Genomic DNA, 27,316 nt, shown 5'->3' on the forward strand with positions numbered 1-27,316 from the left:
TTTAGGTCCACACAATCGTAGCAAATCGTGGCCTGTTGTCTCACTGTGTGCGGCTGGCTGCAGCAGCAGTAGTCCCCTGTGGGGTCGGGTCGTCACCTACAGCACATTGCACTGCAGCTCGGCACACTACTTGTACAGTCCACAGCAGCATCAGAGGGAGCTTTGACTGCAGAGTGGGCGGGGCCAAAAGTGTCTTAAAGCAGCACTACTTCAAAAAAGGAAATAAGACGTCAGTAGATGTGGACAAAAAGACAACATGCGGTGTAAGGCTGTGAATAATGAAAAGTATGAATGAACCCCATCTAAGGACAGACCTATAAAGGCAGAAAAGAATCGAGATGCAGGAAAGGAAAGTCGGGGTTGACAATAAGGGTCACTGAAGTTGAAAATGTACTGGCAAGCTTTCCAGATTTACAGGACCTCAAAACATTTCCAGTCTTTGGTAAGGTGACCAGACAATCTTTACTCCTCTTCCTGTGTTTACTCAAACCGAACAGTGTGGAAACACCTGACAACCTAGTGTAGTCTCATTGAGGAATCTGGCGTATAACTCTTTAGTTCCCGATGTGTTCATCTTGAACTGGTTATCCACTCAGGGACTAGGTATTGGAAAGGTTTGGGGGTCACCACTGGGCATCCAAATGATTCTTGAAGGCATTCACTTATGGGACAGTCATGACGTTGTTGGGGAGGCTGTGCCGGTTACTCATTAGGACTTAACAAGGTTCCTCTGATGTGTCTTTTTTCTCGAGGTTTGAAGAGTTTTGGGGAATGACCGCAGGTGCTGACATCAGCAGCAAGTTTAAAGAAGAGGATTGTTTCGAGATGCCGACCTTATGGACAATGTTGTATACCTGGATCATGACCTCCGTGTAGCAAACCAGATAGTCAAAGCCTCTCAAGTTTGGTCTAAAGGTAAGTCTCTGAGTCTGTCAAGCAGCTTTGCTATGCAAATTGTTGGTTGAAATAAAAGGATTAATAAATGGAATAGTTTTGACTGTGATGAATGCTTGGTCTCCAAAGTAAAGGTCAAACAAGGTCAATTGGATTCTATGACATGTGACATATGTTACCCTGTAACATGATAACTAAGCATGACAGATGGTGCAAACTATTCCTTATTAGAACCCTATTAACACAAACAATAATTTGCATCTTTTTTTTTTTTTTACTGAAATTGGAGCAACTTTAACTTTTGATGCCTGTACAAACTGAAATTGACCTTTGTCACCATTTTTGCTGTTTTGACCCCATAACTCCAGAGAATTTCTTCATAGATAGTCCAAACTATACCTTTTTGGAATCATTATGATCAGACAAGTAATGTGATATAGTTTTCAACATGACTGGAGCATTTTAAACCCCTTAACGCCCATCGTCGCATATATGCTACAATCTCTGACTCAAATATGCAGTAAAAATATGCAATAAAATAACTTACCAAATTGACCTGTATGCCTGTTGTCGCAAATTCGCAACATACCATCATTATTATTATAACATTATAACATAAAGTCTTTACCAGAATACCTAATATTATACTATCTATTTTTTGTGCAAAAGTGAAATTAATAATCTCAACATTATTTACCATCTACTTAAAGGCAAAAACACACACAAAACATTTTTTTATATACAGCTATATAAATTCGGGCGTTAAGGGGTTAAAGTTTGACCTCTGTGTAATTCTTCATTGACCCCTACCTGGTTACAGCTACCACCCTGGGATGGCTATCATACATTTTTGTGTAGGCCATGAAACACTGAGGCTGGATTATAAGTGTTGTTTCGTCCCCTTACATGGTACCGAAAACCTGCTTGGCCCATGGACTAAAAATGCTGTCACATTGTGAGCTTCAATCATAGCAAAAGCAGAAGCTTTGAGCCAGAACAACAGACTTCACCCCAATGTGAACTTAACACACAAACAAATGATCCCACTGTAATTCAGAGGCGTCACTTACATTCTTAAGTTTTCGGCTGCAGTCGCTTCCTCTGTGGAGACAAAAAGAATGGCAGAGATTTAGTGACATCACTTCAAATCTAAATGTTGATCCCTGTGATTAACATGGCAAGAAGAGGATTAATGGGTGCAGTCAGTGAGTAATCATCTGTGTGTGTGTGTACCATCAATTTGCTGTTCAAACCCCTGACTCATACATGTCTGATTGCATGTTTTAGTATAACTGAAAAATAATGCACATTTTCTTCTATAACTTACAGTATACATTAGTTACAGAGTTACTACAGTCTGAAGGGGGGGCAGATATGTGTAAAATATCACTACAACTGTGTTTCATGATAAAAATACCAAATTTTGCACAGACATTGTTTGATATATAATAATATAGACACCAAGACCACACCAAGGTCAAGTTTATATATATATATATATATATATATATATATATATATATATATATATATATATATATATATATATATATATATATATATATATATATATATATAATATTGCTCTTGTCTTAGTGGTTAGCTCTGCTGCGTCACAAAAAGAAGGTTGTTGGATCATTTCCCACCTGTGTCCTTTCTGTGTGGAGTTTGCATCTTCTCCATGTGTTTGCGTGGGTGGGTTTGCTCTGGGTACTCCGGCTTCAGCCCACATCCAAAAACATGCAGGTGTCATGATCCGGCCCTTTAGGGCCTTCTGTCATAATTATGGTCTCATATCCACATTCATGCTCTGACTCTTCTGTCTTGTCATGCTCAGGTTATCATTGATTTTGTTTCCGTTCATCATCTTTGTATTTTTCCATTCATGGTCACTTAGTCACATCAGTCTTTGTTTGATTCTGTTTATTTCATTTCTTGTATTATGCTTTGGTCACAGGTTCGGTTTTCTTTTTCACATCTTGTAGTCTTAGCTTAGTTCTGTTTATCACATTTTTGTATTATGCTTTAGTCACAGGTTTTGGCTATTATTTATCTTCAAGTGTTTATTCTGATTATGTTCCATCTTGTCACTTGTCACTTATTATCTTCCATGTTGTCACTTATTGCTCATCAGTTAGTTCTTTTTATTTATTGCACTATGTTGTAGTTACCAGTTTTGTTTATCTGCTGTTCTCATTTCTGTTGTTTTCTGTTGTACTTATTATATTTTGGTTTGGTTTTAGTTCCCATGATTCTTGCTCTGTCCTGGTTCCCTAGTATCTTATTCTGTTTTTGCTCTGTTCTCACGTCATCCTCATTTGTTTGTGTTAACTCCACTTCCCGCACCTGCCTCGTGTCTTTGTCTCCCACACTTTGATTCTGTCTGCTTTGCATTTTCATTCACTCCCGCTCTTGCAATACTCACGCATCTTTGTATCGGACATCACTCCACTTTGTGCACTCCCTTCCCCATTATCTTGACCATGCATAATCTTTGTTCCCTAGTCATGCCCCCTTCCAGAACTTTCACTAACACCTGTGTCTTGTTCCACTAATTACACCACCTGTTATTTAAGCCCTCACAGTCTCACAGCTCACTGCCCAATTGTTGAATGTTATTCACTTTCCAGCCCTCACACCTTGCCTTGTTCTGCCTCATAGCTTGGCCGGTATTTGACCCTGTTTTGTCCTCAACCACGTTTTTTGTCTTTGTCTCTGATTGCCACCATGCTGTGTTTTTGACCTCCGCCTGTTTGTTGGACCTAGCCTCAGCCTGGCATCTCACTGCTGGATCACCTGTGTACAGAATCCCTGCCAGTTTTTATGAGTAAACCTAATTCTAATTGCACCTGTTGTGAGAGTTTGCATTTGTGTCCACCTGGTTTGTGCCATGCCTTGACAGAAGGTTGGGTGAATTGTTAACTTCAAATTGTCTGTAGGTGTGCGTGTGGGTGTGAATGTTTTTGTTTGTTTATATGTGGGTCTGAGATAGACTGGTGTCCTGTTCAAGCTGTACCTCGCTTCATGCCCTGTGACTGCTTGTATAGGTTCCAGCCCCCTCATGACCCTTAACTGGAGTAAGCGGGTAAAGAAAAACAATGAACGATGGATAAATGCTCGGTCCTAGAAAATCTTCAAACTGCTCTTTTATACTATATAGTCTTTTATTCTTTGTCATACAGACACAAATGATGTGACATTTTCTATGTTTTCTTACATGCCAAATTCATTCCAACCACAATGACATTAATTTAAAAATAAATAAACTGAGCTTGGCATGATATCAAACTTTTTTATTATCATTATTATGTTTATTATTATAGCAATGTCTGCAAAATGTGGTGCTTTTACCATAAAATGCCCAGTTGTTTCACATATCGACCCTTATGTCCCTAATCTTAAATGAGTCAGCACACAACTAATGCCTAAATTGCAGTTCTGTTGTTCTTCTGTGACGGCAGTGATGGTTGAGAGAGGGGGGAAAATGTGCAAGAGGAGAACAAGGCAAAAGGAGCCAGAGGGGAAGAGTCTTTTAAAAGCTTGTGCTCCACCTTCCTCCTCATCCTCCTTTTGGCATCAGCTGACTAAATAAACACACACAAAACATTGTTTTTCCTCTGCTGATACCTTGTAGAAGCAAAGCTAAGAGCAAATAAAACAGAATCCAGGATGCATGACATCATGTTTATAGGCTCAATGTTGGTCACCATGATTACTGCTCAACAAAGTACCATCACAAACCTGTACCATCTTGAAGACATGCTTTTAAACAGTTTTGCCCTGAACAAAGTACAAAGAATAATCATGGATCATCACGCGTTAGGCCATTCTTTAAAGAGGCTTCCCCTAGGAAGTAAGGAACTGGAGAGTGTCCAGTTTGGTGACCTCAGAATTATGTGGTGCTGTTGGCCTCATCAGACAGTGACCTCCGATGCTCACTGGGCATGTTTGAGGCCAAATGTGAATTGAAAGGGATGAGGATCAGATTTTCCAAATCTGAGACCATGGTCCTCTGTGAGAAAAGGACCGACTGACACCTGTGGATAGAGCATTTTTGCACCAGTAGAAAGGTTTAAGTATCTCGGGGTCTTGTTCACAAGTGGGGAGTAAGGTGGAGCATGAGATAAATTAGATGGATTGAGGCTGTGTCTGATGTCTTGCAGATGCTGTACTGGAAGAACTGGTGAAGAAAGAGCTGAGCCAGAAGGCAAGGCACTCAATTTATTAGTTGAATTACACTCAGTTTATTAGTTGAATTACACTCCTATCCTCACCTATGGCCATGAGCTTTGGGTATTGACTAAAAGAACAAGGTCATGGGTACAAGTGGCGGAAATGAGGTACCTCCGTTGGGTATCTGGGCTCACAATCAGAAAAAGGGTAAGAAGCTGGAATATCTGGGAGGGGTTATGAATAGTGTGGCTACTCCTTCACATTAAAAGGAGCTAGCTGAGATAGTTTGGGCACTTGGTGAGAATGTAACTGTCATCTCCCTTGGGAGGTCTCCAGGCATGCTAAATTGGGAGGAGGCCCCAGGGAAGACCCTGAAAATGCTAGAGGGAATATATCTCCTAGTTGGTTTGGGAATGCCTTGGAATCCCCTAGGAAGTGTGAGAGGACTTGGGTAAGGATAGTGATGAGCTGCTTAGTCTGGTGTCACCTGGATAAGAGTCCGAAAATGAATGAATAAAAATAAATTCATGAAAGCCATGTTTTTTTATCAACTAGGATTTCTTTGCTTCCATTTAACTGAAGGATAAATACAGTAGTTTAGAATTTTATTCTTGAAATATTTCAAAGAATAAAATTTGAAGAGGCAGCTGAATGGAAAAAAAAAACAGCTCCTGTGATTGACTCTGGCAACCTGTCACTTATTTTGGAACTAGTTCTGTTTCCATTATTTCAGACCAGATGTTTCAGGCATGAGCTCATAGTGTACCAGAACCTGCCTGACGTATTGTTCAATGCTGCATCCTAAAAGATGGACTAAAACTGCTGCACACCATGGATGAAAGCCAACCAATGCCACCCCCCCACCCCAAAAAGAAACAAGTAACCAGCCAGTGTAGGCCAGTGGCTTAGTAGTTAGCACTGCTGCCTCACAGCAAGGAGGTTTTAGGAACCCTTCCCACCTGGTCCTTTCGGTGTGGAGTTTGTGATTGATGTCCTGTCGAAGGTGGACCCTGCCTCTTTCCCTATGACTGCTGGGATAGGCTCCAGCACCTCTGTGATCCTTCCCCTCTCTCAGAAGCTGCAAAAAGCCTTGCATCAATTATATATTTGTGACAATTTCATGATATGGTAAAATCTCAGATAATCCGGCGTGTACACCAGGGCTAAGAATGTTTTCAGAGCTTCTTATTCAGACTGCATTACTTTAATTTATCGACATTTATCATGACTCCCATTACAACTTATTCTACTAAAGATTTGCTGAATAACATTAAAATTTCAGTGAATCTTTCAGCCTCACTTATGACCTTGTAAATTTGAACACATGCTGATACATACACAAAGGCTCCATTGTTCAAACAATAGTCTGCGCGAACATGACTCTGTCCTGACAGAACCGGTCCAGCCGCATCTCTTGAGCCCTGCAAAGACTATGTAAACTCATTTTCTCTCCTCTTTAATTGGATGCAACAACTGAATCAGATTTGCTGATTGTAAATTGATGCTTATTAGCTACAAATCCTCCTTTCATTATCTCCCATTTCCCTTCTCTCACATCACTGCATTATTCTTGAATTAGTCGCTTACTACAGTGCTCCAGCAGCTGCACAGCAATGCAAAATTTGGTTTTCAGCAATTCAGATGTTCTACCATATCCAAGTTAGTTTTCAACCAACACATCCTGGCAACACACACATTACTTTTTAGTCATATGGGCACGTGTCAAAATAAACAAACTACCTTATTCAACCCATTAAAAACAACAAACTCACATATTTGTGCGGAGAGCTGGTGGTAAATGGTCCACATTGTGCTATAAGTAAAAACTCTTTGCACAGCTGCTTGTTTTAATAGTAACACGGAAATTTGCGTCTTACTTTGTGTTATGGCTTGTTGATGTGTCCTCCAGATCTCCAGGATCAAAGAGCTGGGGGCCCTTCAGTCCCAACTCCTCACAGCCGCGTAGGAAAACATTCAGGTTTTCCTGCACAAAACACAATTTCATCACGCACCATTAGTAAAGCAGACACAGGATAAATCACAGCATCGGTTTTAACACCTGTCCACAATCCACTGGCTCTCGTTCAAAATTCATCAATAGTTAATCACTTTCAAGTTGCACTGCAATTACAATTTAAACATATTTAGCTTTGGAGTGCAGACTGTGCCATCATATTTCTTCATTTGTATTTTTAGATAGAAAAGAGAAATTTTGAAAAATTTTAAAAAGTCATTTTTTTTTTAAATGTGTCTATAAATGAACTCTGCCTGGCCTTTACATAATATTATGTTTGCTTGTTTTTCTTGTCAAATCAAAATCGTCTTTTAAAGTTTATACATAAATTATGTTATTCAACCTGAAACCAAAGGCAAATCTTAACAACAACATTTCAATTAAACAAAAAGTGAACATCTGTCAACAAGATATCACTAATCATTGTGATTGGATCAAAGTTCAATTTCGTGGAGTACTGGGTCTGCACACAAAAAGCCTGATCAAAGTCAAAACTGATCTTGACTCTACAACCCCTGGCAAAAATGACAGAAACACTGGCCTCAGAGGATGTTCATTCAGTTGTTTAATTTTGTAGGAAAAAAAGCAGATCACAGACATGACACAAAACTAAAGTCATTTCAAATGGCAACTTTCTGGCTTTAAGAAACACTATAAGAAATCAAGAAAAAAAATTGTGGCAGTCAGTAACGGTTACGTTTTTAGACCAAGCAGAGGGAAAAAAATATGGACTCACTCAATTCTGAGGAATAAATTATGGAATCACCCTGTAAATTTTCATCCCCAAAACTAACACCTGCATCAAATCAGATCTGCTTGTTAGTCTACATCTAAAAAGGAGTGATCACACCTTGGAGAGCTGTTGCACCAAGTGGACTGACATGAATCATGGCTCCAACATGAGAAATGTCAACTGAAACAAAGGAGAGGATTATCAAACTCTTGATAATAATGATGAGGGTAAATCATCATGCAGTGTTGCAAAAGATGTTGGTTGTTCACAGTCAGCTGTGTCTAAACTCTGGACCAAATACAAACAACATGGGAAGGTTGTTAATGGCAAACATACTGGTAGACCAAGGAAGACACCAAAGCGTCAAGACAGAAAACTTAAAGCAATATGTCTCAAAAATCGAAAATGCACAACAAAACAAATGAGGAACGAGTGGGAGGAAACTGGAGTCAACGTCTGTGACCGAACTGTAAGAAACCGCCTAACGGAAATGGGATTTACATACAGAAAAGCTAAACGAAAGCCATCATTAACACCTAAACAGAAAAAAACAAGGTTACAATGGGCTAAGGAAAAGCACTCGTGGACTGTGGATGACTGGATGAAAGTCATATTCAGTGATGAATCTCGAATCTGCATTGAGCAAGGTGATGATGCTGGAACTTTTGCTTGGTGCCGTTCCAATGAGATTTATAAAGATGACTGCCTGAAGAGAACATGTAAATTTCCACAGTCATTGATGATATGGGGCTGCATGTCCTGTAAAGGCACTGGGGAGATGGCAGTCATTACATCATCAATAAATGCACAAGTTTACGTTGATATTTTGGACACTTTTCTTATCCCATCAATTGAAAGGATGTTTGGGGATGATGAAATCATTTTTCAAGATGATAATGCATCTTGCCATAGAGCAAAAACTGTGAAAACATTCCTTGCAAAAAGACACATAGGGTCAATGTCATGGCCTGCAAATAGTCCGGATCTTAATCCAATTGAAAATCTTTGGTGGAAGTTGAAGAAAATGGTCCATGACAAGGCTCCAACCTGCAAAGCTGAACTGGCAACAGCAATCAGAGAAAGTTGGAGCCAGATTGATGAAGAGTACTGTTTGTCACTCATTAAGTCCATGCCTCAGAGACTGCAAGCTGTTATAAAAGCCAGAGGTGGTGCAACAAAATACTAGTGATGTGTTGGAGCATTCTTTTGTTTTTCATGATTCCATAGTTTTTTCCTCAGAATTGAGTGATTCCATATTTTTTTTCCCTCTGCTTGGTCTAAAAACGTAACCGTTACTGACTGCCACAATTTCTTTCCTGATTTCTTATAGTGTTTCTTAAAGCCAGAAAGTTGCCATTTGAAATGACTTTAGTTTTGTATCATGTCTGTGATCTGCTTTTTTTCTACAAAATTAAACAACTGAATGAACATCCTCCGAGGCCGGTGATTCCATAATTTTTGCCAGGGGTTGTATATCTAGATCTGGAGCTGCCTCAATGTCTAACCACACTGTGATTGGCCCCAAGGCAAAATTTCAATATATGAACATATTTAATGATTGTTCAGTAACATGCATTTTATGTACAATGGTGGAAAGTACACAAAACCAAATAAATGTTTAGCCATAAATAGGAGAAGAGTACCTACATTGGACCACCACTTACTCAAGTCCATTCAACAGAAGGAGACAAAATCTCAATTTATTTCAATGTTCTCAAGTCAATACCTTTGTATTGACCTGAGAACGGATGGTGGTCCAATTTCAGGACTGGTACATTACAGGTATACACTTCCAGGTGAACTCAGTCCAAGTTAAGAACTCAATGTGGGTTAGGGTTAGCCCCAGTTCACACCTGGGGCAAAGGTTGCAATGGGCCAACTTATCCTGTATCCCACTTAAACAGTATTTAAACCAGCCAATTACCCACACCAGGGCAGGTTTGATTCACAGAGTGCAAAGAAAACTTCATCTTCACCAACAAATTTCAAATCAATTTCAATTTATTTTCATTTATATAGCACCAAGTCACAAGAAGGTTGGCTCAAGGTGTGTCACACAAGTAAGGTCTAACCCAGTGGTGTCCAAACTATTCCAGAAAGGGCCGAGAGGGTGCAGGTTTTCTTTGCAGATGAACATCCTGATTAACATCTTTATTCATTAACAACTGATTAACATCCCTTTGAGCAGATGGGACGAGTTCATCAGTGAAATCACCTGCTGGAGTCAGTGGCTGCAAGGAAAACCTGCACTCTCTTGGCCCTTTTGGGAATAGTTTGGACACCACCGGTCTAAACTTACCAACCCCCAGAGCAACAGTGTGCATACACGCATACAGTTGTCTCTTAGTATATAGATGGCTGTAACTGAATCCTATTTTGGGGGGGTGGGGGGGGGGGGGGTATACATTATTAAATCAAATCAAATGTAATTTTGCAAACAATTGGTCCTTGCATCATCTTGGTTAAGTCTTGGAGCATCATGTGCTGGCACTGTACATCATTGACAAAATGATTCCAAAGACACTGTGTACAAAAGTGACCTTGTACCAAAGCTATCTAGTTATCACATTAGGTTACCAATTAGCATACAGGTCTCACGACCATCCAGTACTTTGCTGTTCTGCAACAGATTCTGCATCACCAGAACCATCTGTCCAGGGATCTCTGGACTCCATAAACTCTTCCCAAGCATTTCTCGTTCTCAGAGAACCCAGAGACATGAATGTCAATGTCGAGATATCCAACACATTTTTACACTCCACTCATCACATTGATGCAAAACCCTTGTTATTATCAAGCCTTTATATGTGACAAGTTGGCTAGTCCCTTCACATGATTTAGTGAAGAGTAGCACTAACCATATCCGTAACCTAGACACGGATGAATGTTCCCTGTGCTGGAGTGCAGGAGCGCTGGACTCAAGCAGATAGTTTTGTATGTTATCAGAGAGAAATTAGGCTTCTGTTGGTTGACATGCTTCCCTGCACATCTCTAAATGATGTGAAGGGAGGACCCAATCCATCACATTCTGATAAGGAGGATTGACCAAGCTTAAATATGTGATGAATTGGAGTGAGTGTGTTGTGTGTTGGGGGGGTTTGGCTGGACATTTTGGTGTTCTTTTCTTTTCTTTGCTCTCCAGGTGGTATGCAAACTGATTTATTGTCTGTGGAGAAGGTGCTGGCAGAAGAGTCCTTCACCCTCATCAACGTGATGTGCAGCACCTGTGGATGGTGCTCACGTGCAACCTTAAAGACTTTCAGCTGAAGCAGATAATGAGATGGCGTTCTGCATTTAAGCCATGTGTGATTCAAGCAGAATTGCCGGGAACTCGACCTTGTGATGTTCGTTTGTGAGACGCTGAGGACCGCGCCTGGGTTTGACACATCGTGCCTGTGAAGGAGGACGGGTGAGGGACACATGCTGTCAGCACACATCAGAGGTGATTTGATTGTCTGAATAATTGTTAACAGTAACTTGGTATTTTGTTATGCAGTATATGTGAACATTGATGAGAAATGTGCAGCTCGCTTCTCACGGCCGTGGCATGCGGACTGATGATCCTCCACCTGTTGTGAGAAGCTGCTCATTTATATAAAGCTTAAATTCAGACCTGAATGTGTTGCTGATAGTGTGTGCCTCTGAAGGATATTAGTTGTAGCTGCTGACTTACCTCACCTTTTCTATCCTTCGCAGAGTCGGTTTGTCGTGTCCACCTGGGGGGTGTTTGGCGGTGAACGTGGGTCCAGAAGCGCCGGGCTTCGATCCTTTTGGGTGCTGGAGAGCATGCCGTCCTTCACTCCGCCAGACTGACGCAGTTTATATTTGTACACTTTGTATTGCACAGAAGGGGGAAAAATAAATTGTTTTGTTTTTGGAACTGCTTTCTGGTTGTTTTGGTGCTGGGTTCCGTCAGACGCAGGTCCGCTCCTCAACCCGCGTCGACACATAACAGTAGTTCCCGGCCATTCCAAAATGGACCCAGCGGCAGAAGCGGTTCCGTTTTCCGAAAGAGTTCAAGAACACTTGGAGAAAATATGGGAGCAATTACAGCATCTCGCAAACCAAACTAAATAAACAGACGCCGCGTTATGGAGCTTGCAGTGCAAGCCATTCCGCTTCCTGCTGCTCCAGGTGCGGCACCATCGATACCGGTGCAGATAACTCCGTCACCCAGAGATTCGGCTTCCGAACTGATTATTTGTCGTCCGGAGCCTTATGCGGGAAACGTTGAAGCGTGTGCTCCGTTTTTGATGCAATGTTTTCTGGTTTTTGCTTATACCGTTGCCCAACGGTTGCTGAATCTCAGGCAGGGGAGACGGAGTGCGGCGGATTATTCTGTGGATTTCCGAATTTTTTCTGCTCAGTCCGGTTGGAATGCCGCAGCATTAAGCGGAGTGTTTGTGGATGGTTTAAATGATCCATTAAAAGACGAGCTAGTAGTCCGTGACGAACCAAACGATTTAGATGAGCTAATATCTTTGGTGATTCATCTAGATGATCGGATAAAGGAGCGTGGACGCGAGAGAGGGCGGCCATAAGAACGGGTTTTTTCATCTCGGGGCTTTCCCCGACACAGGTCTGGGCTGCCTCTTCTTCGCCCCACTGAGACTCCTCCGATGGGACCTCTGGCTCCTCTTGCGGATGAGCCCATGCAGCTCGGACGAGCTGAAGCCGCCATATTGCCCCGTCATAGAAGCGTCAAGAAAAATAGTGGTGACGTATCTCCAGGTGTTCTGGGACAGGCAAAATAATACACACAAAAAAAAAAAAAAAATGTTTGGGCTAATGTTTTTTTTTCTGAAAGGGGTTATAAATTGTTTGGGGAGTCAGAGGCGTTTCTGGTGGAGTGAACGACAGGCGGTTCGAAGCCCGTCTGGACTCAGTTAATCGTTAGTTTTTATTGTTTGCATTTAGGTATTTTCTGTTTGGGTCTGGGGTCGTTTTGTTTTGTTGTTTTTTTATTTCCCTACTTCCCTAACCCCAACCTCACTCGCCCCAAGACCGTTCGTCTTGTGGGTTGTGGGGTGGTGCAGGTTGGTCACGCTGAGCGTTCTCAGAAGACCTCTGCACCTAGGGGGGGGGTTGTTAGGGGCGTTTTTTCTGGTTTGGTTAGGGCCCGGTTCCACTCCAGCCTCGGTGGGCCTTTGTACCGTTCGTCATTGGTGTTGCCGGGGTGTGGTGCAGCGGGAACATACCTCAGTTGGAGGGGTGGGCCGATCTGTTGCCGTTCGCCATTTCGGTAGTTCCACCCCTCCCGATAGGCTGGGGTATGGTCGGGTTGGGGCACCGGACGTATTTCTGGTTTCCGCTGTGCCTTGGGGTTGGGGCCGGGTTAATTTTTCCTGTTCCCTTCCCCGGCTTGATGTTTTGTGCCGTTTGCCAAAATTGAGCCGCCGAAAGGCTCTGGGAGGGATCTGGGGTCTTTCGGGGTGCTGGGGAAGGTAACAGGGTTTATCGGTTGTTTTATTTGCCCCCGGGGTTGTTTAATGTAGTCCTCCGGGGGTTGGAATGTTGTGTTTTTTGTTTCCTTCCAGGTTCCACCTCCAGGGTTGATGGGACGGTCCTCTGGGGGGGAATTGGCTTGTGGGGCCGACTAGCCAAGTGTGGCCGGGTCTGGGGTTCCTGGGTTGTGGGGAGGGTGCCTCCTGGGGTTTGATGGTACGGTCCTCTGGGGGGCGCCGTTGCTCCATGTGTACCTGGGGACCTCTGTGGGATTCCGGCTTTGGCTATTTCTCCTGGAACTGGCGGTAAAGGCCTTCTGGGGGGTGTTGGGCTCTGCAAGTCGTTCTGGGGGGGTTGTTTGTTATTTTTCTTTGTGCATTTATGTTTGTATTGTGTTTGTGGGGCTGTGTTGGGTTTTTGCATTTGGGAGTTTTTCTTTTCTTCCCGGGGTTGGATGGGACGGTCCAATGGGGAGGTTTTGGGTGGGTTTTATGTTTTTCTTGTATGTTGGGTTGTACTTGGGACTGTTTTGGGGTTTTTGTTTGATGCCAGCCGGCCTTCCAGCTGCGGTGCCCTGCCCTGCTGTCTGCGGTGGACCCTGGGAGCGTTATGCTGTTTGCTTCCTGACGAGGACCCCGGAGGGAAGTGCTGTTCTCGGCCTGGTCTGTTCCGTCGCCGGGAGGCTTCCCGTTAAAGGGGGGGTACAGTTGTGTGTTGGGGGGGTTTGGCTGGACATTTTGGTGTTCTTTTCTTTTCTTTGCTCTCCAGGTGGTATGCAAACTGATTTATTGTCTGTGGAGAAGGTGCTGGCAGAAGAGTCCTTCACCCTCATCAACGTGATGTGCAGCACCTGTGGATGGTGCTCACGTGCAACCTTAAAGACTTTCAGCTGAAGCAGATAATGAGATGGCGTTCTGCATTTAAGCCATGTGTGATTCAAGCAGAATTGCCGGGAACTCGACCTTGTGATGTTCGTTTGTGAGACACTGAGGACCGCGCCTGGGTTTGACACATTGTGCCTGTGAAGGAGGACGGGTGAGGGACACATGCTGTCAGCACACATCAGAGGTGATTTGATTGTCTGAATAATTGTTAACAGTAACTTGGTATTTTGTTATGCAGTATATGTGAACATTGATGAGAATTGTGGCATGCGGACTGATGATCCTCCACCTGTTGTGAGAAGCTGCTCATTTATATAAAGCTTAAATTCAGACCTGAATGTGTTGCTGATAGTGTGTGCCTCTGAAGGATATTAGTTGTAGCTGCTGACTTACCTCACCTTTTCTATCCTTCGCAGAGTCGGTTTGTCGTGTCCACCTGGGGGGTGTTTGGCGGTGAACGTGGGTCCAGAAGCGCCGGGTTTCGATCCTTTTGGGCGCTGGAGAGCGTGCCGTCCTTCACTCCGCCAGACTGACGCAGTTTATATTTGTACACTTTGTATTGCACAGAAGGGGGAAAAATAAATTGTTTTGTTTTTGGAACCGCTTTCTGGTTGTTTTGGCGCTGGGTTCCGTCAGACGCAGGTCCGCTCCTCAACCCGCGTCGACACATAACAGAGTGTGTGCAGACATCATATGGACGTATCCGTATCCATAATTACCTGTGCTGATATCTCATAGAAAATCTCAATATCATAAAAGAATAAAATTAGAATTTCAATTGTTTTATGAGATCAGCAGCGATATTGAGCTATTTTGTGTGAACAAGCTGACATATAGTTCAGAACAATTTTACTTCTCCATTAAATTCCATCTCACATTAAGAGATTTTTTTTTTGGTTTGGAGTCACAGTATGGTTAAGTCTTTCATTCATACCACAAAAATATTCTCTAACAAGCACAATTCCAACAAAAAACTCAAATGTATAACTCATGCAGCTGTCTGAAGAAGCCAGAATGCTCCTCACTCCCACATGGAAACATGCAAATACAGAAAGCTTCAGTGCAGCATGAAAATCAGAGATACCTGATCACAGAGAAATGTGACACAATCAGGTCTTACGGCCAGCTTTCATACGTCCTCTTAATACTTTTACTTCCTTTTCCAGTTCCCCTTTAAAAAATAAAAAAAAAATCTCGCATCCTTCAACTGCTTTTCCCCTCAATCAGTCCTTCTTCTTTGACCATCACTCTCTTCCCATCTTCTCAGTCTTTCTTCTACTCTTCCCAGCACTCTTTGTTGGGTGCAACCTGAGCTGAGCTCGTCTCTCCTGTTCCCAGGTTTCCCAGGATCTCTCTTTGTTTCTCTCTCTCTCTCACAGGGTGTCACTATTTCCTCTCCACCCTGATTGTCCCGTGTACTCTGTTGAACTGTGTCACACAAATACATTTCCATGTGCACTTTCAAAGCAAATACTATTTCAGATATGCATGCACACACACACACACACACACACACACACACACACACACACATACACATATAAAAGTGCACTTGTTTCAAAGCCCAGACTTTCTGGTGTAAGGGTGCATGCATGGATGCAAACACACATACATAGAAACTCCTGTTCTCACGGTCCTGTTCCATTCCTGCAAAAATGTCCATGAGTGCAAGCCCCCCCCACCGGCTTCCTGTGTTTTTGGGACAGGGCCATCTCTGCTCTCCTTGTGAGTGCACACACCCACACAAAAAGGCACAGCAAGTGCACCTTTAGACCATTTGACTCCAGGGAAGTCTCACCTACCAGGCGGGTTAACTGGATCTGAGTTTTCTCTTCCAAAGTAAACAGCTTTGAGACCCAATCATGTGTTCTTTGGAGCCCCTGCATAACTGAGAAAATCTGGAGGGGCAAATATCTCAACCCTGTCTCACAGCAAGTTGTGATTCAAGAGCACGAAATGTACATTAATCTATTGGTTTGTGATATTGTGATGAAAAGCGCCTCATTTTCAGCACAAATTCATTCTCATTCATTCTGTGATGGCTGCACAAAATTAAAAGTGAAGCTGGGGGTTAAAGTTTGGGTTGGGGGTTGGACCAGGGTTAGAAATACGTATTGAGTTAAAAAAAAAAGCCCTGTCACGAAAATTTGACTCATTTCGTGCCGGGAGCACGAAAAAACATGAAACTGGGCTGAATATCACAGCACCACATTATAGGCTAAAATACATTTTCCAGAGTATAAGTTGCAGTAGGGCTCTGCAAGATATACCCTACAATATTACTGTGACAGTTGTTTTAATGATAACGATGTGCAAACTGACATTGAGTATATTTAAGGCCCTGGGTGCAGCAGATCAATGTTGCTTTGAAATTTATTTTGCAGGCTGAAGGCACTTTTTGAACAGCATTTAGACTGAAAATCATCAGCCATATCTGGCAACATTGCAGCAAAGCAGAGATTCCCAGTCACATGGTCTATCACTGAGTGTCACCGCCACACAGATGATCTTAGCTCTTTCCCTGACCGACATTTAAAATCTAGAAGAACACTGAGAGGACATGCAGACACCTCCAGCATCACAGTCTACCTCAGAAAATGTCGCTGCTCAATGCAGATCAACCTCACTTGGTGGTTTGGATTGAAAAGAATGCAGAATGCTAGGAAATTATGGCCACTCCGGACAGCATTTTAGCAGACAGTCGGCAACTATGCATACACATGTCAAGAGGACCACTTCAGTGACATTCCACATAAGAAACTTATCGTCTTTTTACGTGATGCTGCATCTCTGCCTCTTCTCCAGTCTTGCATCAGTGAGACACTACCCTAACTTTGTGTTGTGCTCTGACCTGAGGAATAAAAAAACAGCCTTGTTAATGTTTAGTGTAGATCCACATGTTCGTGAAATACCTCCTCACTTTTCTTGCAAAAGTAACTTCACAGTAAATTTTGCAGAGTAAAATATACTTTGTCAGGATAACATTTGGTCCCAGTCTAAATGGAGTTAAATACATTCATAATTAACTCTACTTGGACTGGGACCAAATGTTATCCTGGCAGAGTATATCTTACTCTGCAAAATCTACTGTGTTGTTTTAATAACAGTCACTGATTTATCTCAAATGAAGGTTCCTGGTTCAAATCCCACCCCTGCCACATTTATCAATGTAATGTGGGGTTGTGTCAGGAAGGGCATCCGGTGTAAAACATGTGCCAAATCAACATGCAAATCCACCTCGGATCTGCTGTGGCGACCCTGAGTGAAAACAAGGGAAGCAGCTGAAGGGACTCATCGATATATCTCAAATGTGGGCGGAGTTTGTGTATAAACTGTAATGGAGGTTTTGCACTGAAATGTGGATTTGGCTTAACGAGTGTTAATTAAACAGGCATACAGAGCTCTTGCAGGTTTTAAACAGTGTAGAAATGCTTCATCCATGCTGTTTTTCAAACATTTTTAAATGTTCAAAGGTCAGATTTGAAAAATATGGTAAATGGACCGCATTTATATAGTGCTTTTCCATCTGCATCAGACGCTCAAAGTGCGTTACAATTATGCCTCACATTCACCCCGATGTCAGGGTGCTGCCATACAAGGTGTTCACTAAACACCGGGAGCAATAGGGGATTAAAGGCCTTGCCCAAGGGCCCTTAGTAATTTTCCAGTCAGGCGGGGATTTGAACCCATGATCTTCTGGACTCAAGCCCAACACCTTAACCACTAGACCATCACCTCGCCCAATAAATAGTCTCCGATCCAATAAAGTAATTAAAGTCATATTATGCCAGCTCACTTTATCTTCCTTTTACATTTTCATGGGTTTTAAATTTAATGTGACATATGTAACAGAAATAACCAGCCCCCACAGATGCTCTAGTTTTACCTCAGTTTATTAAAAGCAACCCAAAATTCATACATTGTTCCCATGGGATAAAAAAGGTTTTCAACCTACCATCCCTGGTTCTCAAGACCAGGCACCTAAGTGGCTCTACTCTACTCTTTTCTACTCTTCTATTTTACTCTTCCTTTTTAGATATTTAGATATACCTTAGTATACTAACATAGTTCCAACTTACAACCCCTGGCAAAAATTATGGAATCACCGGCCTCAGAGGATGTTCATTCAGTTGTTTAATTTTGTAGAAAAAAGCAGATCACAGACATGACACAAAACTAAAGTCATTTCAAATGGCAACTTTCTGGCTTTAAGAAACACTATAAGAAATCAAGAAAAAAAGATTGTGGCAGTCAGTAACGGTTACTTTTTTAGACCAAGCAGAGGAAAAAAATATGGAATCACTCAATTCTGAGGAAAAAATTATGGAATCACCCTGTAAATTTTCATCCCCCAAATTAACACCTGCATCATATCAGATCTGCTTGTTAGTCTGCATCTAAAAAGGAGTGAACACACCTTGGAGAGCTGTTGCACCAAGTGGACTGACATGAATCATGGCTCCAACACGAGAGATGTCAGTTGAAACAAAGGAGAGGATTATCAAACTCTTAAAAGAGAGTAAATCATCACACAATGTTGCAAAAGATGTTGGTTGTTCACAGTCAGCTGTGTCTAAACTCAGGACCAAATACAAACAACATGGGAAGGTTGTTAAAGGCAAACATACTGGTAGACCAAGGAAGACAGCAAAGCGTCAAGACAGAAAACTTAAAGCAATATGTCTCAAAAATCAAAAAATGTACAACAAAACAAATGAGGAACGAATGGGAGGAGACTGGAGTCAACGTCTGTGACCGAACTGTAAGAAACCGCCTAAAGGAAATGGGATTTACATACAGAAAAGCTAAACGAAAGGCATCATTAACACCTAAACAGAAAAAAACAAGGTTACAATGGGCTAAGGAAAAGCAATTGTGGACTGTGGATGACTGGATGAAAGTCATATTCAGTGATGAATCTCGAATCTGCATTGGGCAAGGTGATGATGCTGGAACATTTGTTTGGTGCCTTTCCAATGAGATTTATAAAGATGACTGCCTGAAGAGAACATGTAAATTTCAACAGTCATTGATGATATGGGGCTGCATGTCAGGTAAAGGCACTGGGGAGATGGCTGTCATTACATCATCAATATGCACAAGTTTATGTTGATATTTTGGACAATTGAAAGGATGTTTGGGGATGATGAAATCATTTTTCAAGATGATAATGCATCTTGCCATAGAGCAAAAACTGCATTCCTTGTAAAAAGACACATAGGGTCAATGTCATGGCATAGGGTCAATGTCAGTGAGCAGATCTGATTTGATGCAGGTGTTAATTTGGGGGATGAAAATTTACAGGGTGATTCCATAATTTTTTCCTCAGAATTGAGTGATTCCATATTTTTTTCCTCTGCTTGGTCTAAAAAAGTAACCGTTACTGACTGCCACAATCTTTTTTTCTTCATTTCTTATAGTGTTTCTTAAAGCCAGAAAGTTGCCATTTGAAATGACTTTAGTTTTGTGTCATGTCTGTGATCTGCTTTTTTTCTACAAAATTAAACAACTGAATGAACATCCTCTGAGGCCGGTGATTCCATAATTTTTGCCAGGGGTTGTAGAATTGGAATATAATACATAAGATATACCTTACTGAATTTTCATACAGTCTTTGTGAATGGTGCAGGATTACAGCCAAAATCAGAAAAAAGTGACGTGCAAAGTAAAAAAAATACAACCACTGTATGAACGAGAGTTACCACTGTTCAATTCTGAAGCTGCTTTATTCTGCATGTCTGTTTACGCATGGTTAAAATGAACATACAGTCGACACAGACGTTTGGGAATGCAATCAAAAATCTGTCCAGAATAACATTGAAGCTCACGGGCTGAGCTGCCAAAGTAACAGAGGTCGCTGCTCTAATTACAACACAACTGAAAGTCCTCAGAGACCCATTTTCCCATTAAACTCCAAACAGGAAGAGGAAGGGGGAGTGGCCTATGTTCCATTATGATGGCGTGCATAACAGCGGGATAGACAACTTGTTTATGGGTTTCTCACCTCCCCGTACACAGCCAGGGGCCCAAAATATTACTGCAAAACCATATGAAGCTGCCTCAAAAATTAAAAGTATAACGTACAGAGGATCACACTGTTGTGATAAACTATCATCTTTTATGATGACGAGTTAGAACTTTTCAGTGGAGCTGCGACTATCAATTAATTTCATTGATTCTTTTACAGGTTAAAATTTAATAATGTAGTAACAAATATTTGTACAGTTGCATGAATAAACATGATAAATTATGCAGGCCACAGCATTTACATACATACTTGCATTAATTCTATTGTAGCTGCATTAATGGTAATTGTCCACCAGTGGAGATATTGCTTCATTTTAAGAACATTGGGACAAAACTACAACCAACCTGCTTATTAGAGTAGATGTCTGCAGGAATGTTTCACTTTTCACTGTAAAATGTGCTATTCAGTTTGTCATAAAAATCCTTTTTCATAATGTCAGGTGGGGCACTGTAAACACAAAATGCTCAAAATGATTACACAGGTGAAATAAAAATAGTACAATTAATTAATTGAAAACAAATTTATTCACTTAAATATATAAAAAATGGAAGCTGGAAAAAAAATACTGAAAATGCTGTTTTTGGAACCTAATAACACCTCTGAACTTATTTACAAGACATTTTGCCAAGGTTAGCACGGTGACACCATTTCCTGGTGTAGCTACTGCTATCAGCTTCTTTCTGGTATATTATGCAAGTGCGAGCAAAAAATAAATACTTCTAAAACTGAAAATACTGTTTTGTAAGCTGATAACACCTCTGCAGTCATTTACAAGGCATTTTGTGGATGTTAGCTTGCACACCAACTTTCGCTAACTCAAAGCTAACTTCCTAAGGAGTTAAATTTGTCTCATTAATACCTGCAAATCCACAGAGGATGATCTACAAATATTCCTTGATTTGCACAGCAGGAACACAATGATTTGATTTGAACATGCACAAATTGTATGTAAGACAACAGGATCTTAATAATTAAGTAAACAACTGCAAATTATATAGAACGCATGTCTGAGGGTATTTTAGCACTGCATTATATTTATATGGTTTTAAAGAGCTTGGATGGTCCTGTGACTTATATTCTGGTGCGACTTATATACAAAAAAGTTCATTATTATTATGATTAGCAATCATAAAACACTATTGATCAAGTGCTTTCCCAGGAGTCAAAGCACTAAAAAAAACCCTATAGAGGTGGTAGGTGAGAGGAGGATGTTAGCTAAGGTGAGATCAACTAGGGCCCCTTCACACATAGTGCGAACATGTACAACTCAGGGCGACTCACGGTGAACCACACGCCAGAGAGAACATAGAGAGGGCCGACTCCCACAAAATGATGTAATCTGGATGCCATTTTGATTGTGTGTAACTGGGGCAGCTTGGAGGCTGCAGTGGAGTGACGTTATGCAAACAAAACTTCTCTTGAGTGTACTACAGGCTACTGTAATGCATTATTTGACTTCTGAACACAAGGAACTACTATTACAAACATTTATTTAAACAGCTGTTATGATTGTGGAGTGTATAGAGTGGAAAATAAGGCGCTGTAAGTACAGTATATATTATAAACTGGGCAGCCTGATCTTTTATATTTTTAGTTTTATATTTAGTCTTATATTTTCTGTTGTGTTTTTAATCAGGTTCATTTTTGTCTCTTTCTCTAAAATTGTATTGTATCATTATTAATTATTATTACTATTATTGCTTTTGTTGCTATTATTATTATTAATATATAAACAAAAATACATTAAAAAAATTACAATTTGGAATATTTGACTCTTTTATGACAACAAACGCTGAGTCATTATTATACAAAAAACAAATGCACACAAACATGCTGACAGCAGCAACAGCTTAGTGCTAACTTTAACATTAAAAATGCCATAGACATGCTAACGTGTTAGCATCAGTCCCATTTTTAAGTTATGAAATACATCAATCAATCAATTTTTTTTTTTATATAGCGCCAAATCACAACAAACAGTTGCCCCAAGGCGCTTTATATTGTAAGGCAAGGCCATACAATAATGATGTAAAACCCCAACGGTCAAAACGACCCCCTGTGAGCAAGCACTTGGCTACAGTGGGAAGGAAAAACTCCCTTTTAACAGGAAGAAACCTCCAGCAGAACCAGGCTCAGGGAGGGGCAGTCTTCTGCTGGGACTGGTTGGGGCTGAGGGAGAGAACCAGGAAAAAGACATGCTGTGGAGGGGAGCAGAGATCGATCACTAATGATTAAATGCAGAGTGGTGCATACAGAGCAAAAAGAGAAAGAAACAGTGCATCATGGGAACCCCCCAGCAGTCTACGTCTATAGCAGCATAACTAAGGGATGGTTCAGGGTCACCTGATCCAGCCCTAACTATAAGCTTTAGCAAAAAGGAAAGTTTTAAGCCTAATCTTAAAAGTAGAGAGGGTGTCTGTCTCCCTGATCTGAATTGGGAGCTGGTTCCACAGGAGAGGAGCCTGAAAGCTGAAGGCTCTGCCTCCCATTCTACTCTTACAAACCCTAGGAACTACAAGTAAGCCTGCAGTCTGAGAGCGAAGCGCTCTATTGGGGTGATATGGTACTACGAGGTCCCTAAGATAAGATGGGACCTGATTATTCAAAACCTTATAAGTAAGAAGAAGAATTTTAAATTCTATTCTAGAATTAACAGGAAGCCAATGAAGAGAGGCCAATATGGGTGAGATATGCTCTCTCCTTCTAGTCCCCGTCAGCACTCTAGCTGCAGCATTTTGAATTAACTGAAGGCTTTTTAGGGAACTTTTAGGACAACCTGATAATAATGAATTACAATAGTCCAGCCTAGAGGAAATAAATGCATGAATTAGTTTTTCAGCATCACTCTGAGACAAGACCTTTCTGATTTTAGAGATATTGCGTAAATGCAAAAAAGCAGTCCTACATATTTGTTTAATATGCGCTTTGAATGACATATCCTGATCAAAAATGACTCCAAGATTTCTCACAGTATTACTAGAGGTCAGGGTAATGCCATCCAGAGTAAGGATCTGGTTAGACACCATGTTTCTAAGATTTGTGGGGCCAAGAACAATAACTTCAGTTTTATCTGAGTTTAAAAGCAGGAAATTAGAGGTCATCCATGTCTTTATGTCTGTAAGACAATCCTGCAGTTTAGCTAATTGGTGTGTGTCCTCTGGCTTCATGGATAGATAAAGCTGGGTATCATCTGCGTAACAATGAAAATTTAAGCAATACCGTCTAATAATACTGCCTAAGGGAAGCATATATAAAGTGAATAAAATTGGTCCTAGCACAGAACCTTGTGGAACTCCATAATTAACTTTAGTCTGTGAAGAAGATTCCCCATTTACATGAACAAATTGTAATCTATTAGACAAATATGATTCAAACCACCGCAGCGCAGTGCCTTTAATACCTATGGCATGCTCTAATCTCTGTAATAAAATTTTATGGTCAACAGTATCAAAAGCAGCACTGAGGTCTAACAGAACAAGCACAGAGATGAGTCCACTGTCCGAGGCCATAAGAAGATCATTTGTAACCTTCACTAATGCTGTTTCTGTACTATGATGAATTCTAAAACCTGACTGAAACTCTTCAAATAGACCATTCCTCTGCAGATGATCAGTTAGCTGTTTTACAACTACCCTTTCAAGAATTTTTGAGAGAAAAGGAAGGTTGGAGATTGGCCTATAATTAGCTAAGATAGCTGGGTCAAGTGATGGCTTTTTAAGTAATGGTTTAATTACTGCCACCTTAAAAGCCTGTGGTACATAGCCAACTAACAAAGATAGATTGATCATATTTAAGATCGAAGCATTAAATAATGGTAGGGCTTCCTTGAGCAGCCTGGTAGGAATGGGGTCTAATAAACATGTTGATGGTTTGGATGAAGTAACTAATGAAAATAACTCAGACAGAACAATCGGAGAGAAAGAGTCTAACCAAATACCGGCATCACTGAAAGCAGCCAAAGATAACGATACGTCTTTGGGATGGTTATGAGTAATTTTTTCTCTAATAGTTAAAATTTTGTTAGCAAAGAAAGTCATGAACTCATTACTAGTTAAAGATAATGGAATACTCAGCTCAATAGAGCTCTGACTCTTTGTCAGCCTGGCTACAGTGCTGAAAAGAAACCTGGGGTTGTTCTTATTTTCTTCAATTAGTGATGAGTAGAAAGATGTCCTAGCTTTACGGAGGGCTTTTTTATAGAGCAACAGACTCTTTTTCCAGGCTAAGTGAAGATCTTCTAAATTAGTGAGACGCCATTTCCTCTCAACTTACGGGTTATCTGCTTTAAGCTACGAGTTTGAGAGTTATACCATGGAGTCAGACACTTCTGATTTAAAGCTCTCTTTTTCAGAGGAGCTACAGCATCCAAAGTTGTCTTCAATGAGGATGTAAAACTATTGACGAGATACTCTATCTCCCTTACAGAGTTTAGGTAGCTACTCTGCACTGTGTTGTTATATGGCATTAGAGAACATAAAGAAGGAATCATATCCTTAAACCTAGTTACAGCGCTTTCTGAAAGACTTCTAGTGTAATGAAACTTATTCCCTACTGCTGGGTAGTCCATCAGAGTAAATGTAAATGTTATTAAAAAATGATCAGACAGAAGGGAGTTTTCAGGGAATACTGTTAAGTCTTCTATTTCCATACCATAAGTTAGAACAAGATCTAAGATATGATTAAAGTGGTGGGTGGACTCATTTACTTTTTGAGCAAAGCCAATAGAGTCTAATAATAGATTAAATGCAGTGTTGAGGCTGTCATTCTCAGCATCTGTGTGGATGTTAAAATCGCCCACTATAATGATCTTATCTGAGCTAAGCACTAAGTCAGACAAAAGGTCTGAAAATTCACAGAGAAACTCACAGTAACGACCAGGTGGACGATAGATAATAACAAATAAAACTGGTTTTTGGGACTTCCAATTTGGATGGACAAGACTAAGAGACAAGCTTTCAAATGAATTAAAGCTCTGTCTGGGTTTTTGATTAATTAATAAGCTGGAATGGAAGATTGCTGCTAATCCACCGCCCCGGCCCGTGCTACGAGCATTCTGACAGTTAGTGTGACTCGGGGGTGTTGACTCATTTAAACTAACATATTCATCCTGCTGTAACCAGGTTTCTGTTAGGCAGAATAAATCAATATGTTGATCAATTATTATATCATTTACCAACAGGGACTTAGAAGAGAGAGACCTAATGTTTAATAGACCACATTTAACTGTTTTAGTCTGTGGTGCAGTAGAAGGTGCTATATTATTTTTTCTTTTTGAATTTTTATGCTTAAATAGATTTTTGCTGGTTATTGGTAGTCTGGGAGCAGGCACCGTCTCTACGGGGATGGGGTAATGAGGGGATGGCAGGGGGAGAGAAGCTGCAGAGAGGTGTGTAAGACTACAACTCTGCTTCCTGGTCCCAACCCTGGATAGTCACGGTTTGGAGGATTTAAGAAAATTAGCCAGATTTCTAGAAATGAGAGCTGCTCCATCCAAAGTGGGATGGATGCCGTCTCTCCTAACAAGACCAGGTTTTCCCCAGAAGCTTTGCCAATTATCTATGAAGCCCACGTCATTTTTTGGACACCACTCAGACAGCCAGCAATTCAAGGAGAACATGCGGCTAAACATGTCACTCCCGGTCTGATTGGGGAGGGGCCCAGAGAAAACTACAGAGTCCGACATTGTTTTTGCAAAGTTACACACCGATTTAATGTTAATTTTAGTGACCTCCGATTGGCGTAACCGGGTGTCATTACTGCCGACGTGAATTACAATCTTACCAAATTTACGCTTAGCCTTAACCAGCAGTTTCAAATTTCCTTCAATGTCGCCTGCTCTGGCCCCCGGAAGACAATTGACTATGGTTGCTGGTGTCGCTAACTTCACATTTCTCAAAACAGAGTCGCCAATAACCAGAGTTTGATCCTCGGCGGGTGTGTCGTCGAGTGGGGAAAAACGGTTAGAAATGTGAACGGGTTGGCGGTGTACACGGGGCTTCTGTTTAGGGCTACGCTTCCTCCTCACAGTCACCCAGTCAGCCTGCTTTCCCGGCTGCTCGGGATCTGCCAGAGGGGAACTAACGGCGGCTAAGCTACCTTGGTCCGCACCGACTACAGGGGCCTGGCTAGCTGTAGAATTTTCCACGGTGCGGAGCCGAGTCTCCAATTCGCCCAGCCTGGCCTCCAAAGCTACGAATAAGCTACACTTATTACAAGTACCATTACTGCTAAAGGAGGCCGAGGAATAACTAAACATTTCACACCCAGAGCAGAAAAGTGCGGGAGAGACAGGAGAAGCCGCCATGCTAAATCGGCTAAGAGCTAGTAGCTACGCTAAGCTAGCGGATTCCTAAAAACACGCAAAGTGAATAATGTGTAAATAATTTAGAGGTGATTCAGCAGAATGAGTGCTTTAGTTAAGGCACGTAAAGATTACACTGGGAAACAAATCGTAATCTAGATAACTAGATCAATCTAACTGCGCAGATTAAACAGCTAACAGATACAGAAAAACACCGCTGTGCTCCGGAACAGGAAGTGATACAATACCGCAGTGAGAGCCAACCACCAGTCACAATTCAGAAATTATCCTCTATGTGATCATCTATCAACTGTTTCAGAAGACCATAACAGGTCGGTTTAACATAAAAAATGTAAATATATATGACTCTGTATATGACCCACGGTCACAGATGTACAGTCATGAAATGACATGAATGAAGCAGTGTGCTCTTATTATGTCTTATTATGTCCAGGCGGGTATATAGATAATTACTGCAATCACCGGACACTGATAGATTAGATATTGGTATATAATTAGTGAACTTCACTGGGTTGATATAAATAATAAATAAAAGGGGACCCAATACAGAACCCTGTAGTTAAATAACCTTGGTTAAATAAAAAATAAATGCCACTTGTTGGATTCGAACCTGCAATTTACAAAATCTCTGATTAACAGACAGAAACCTTACCACTACGCTACAATTGCTGTCTTATAACAGGAGCAAACTAACTTTAACATTAAAACATTAAACTAACTTTAACATTAAAAATGCCATAGACATGCTAACGCGTTAGCATCAGTCCCATTTTTAAATTATAAAATACATCTATCAACTGTTTCAGAAGACCATAACAGGTCG

At 41.2% G+C, this 27,316-nt stretch overlaps 1 protein-coding gene across 2 annotated transcripts in view; it reads right to left on the minus strand.

The window, feature by feature from the left end:
* The window catches only part of LOC117520805 (LIM and calponin homology domains-containing protein 1-like), a 153,916-nt gene that overhangs the window by 91,402 nt on the left and 35,198 nt on the right, over positions 1-27,316 (minus strand). For both annotated transcript variants that reach the window (XM_034182140.1, XM_034182139.1), the window contains exons 4-5: positions 6,945-7,051; positions 1,965-1,995 (exon numbers count right to left, since the gene is read on the minus strand). The gene's annotated coding sequence lies outside the window, so the exon portion shown is untranslated. The remainder of the gene's footprint in view (positions 1-1,964; positions 1,996-6,944; positions 7,052-27,316) is intronic.

The sequence above is a fragment of the Thalassophryne amazonica genome, chromosome 11, assembly GCF_902500255.1.
Source record: "Thalassophryne amazonica chromosome 11, fThaAma1.1, whole genome shotgun sequence".
Lineage (NCBI taxonomy): Eukaryota > Metazoa > Chordata > Actinopteri > Batrachoidiformes > Batrachoididae > Thalassophryne > Thalassophryne amazonica.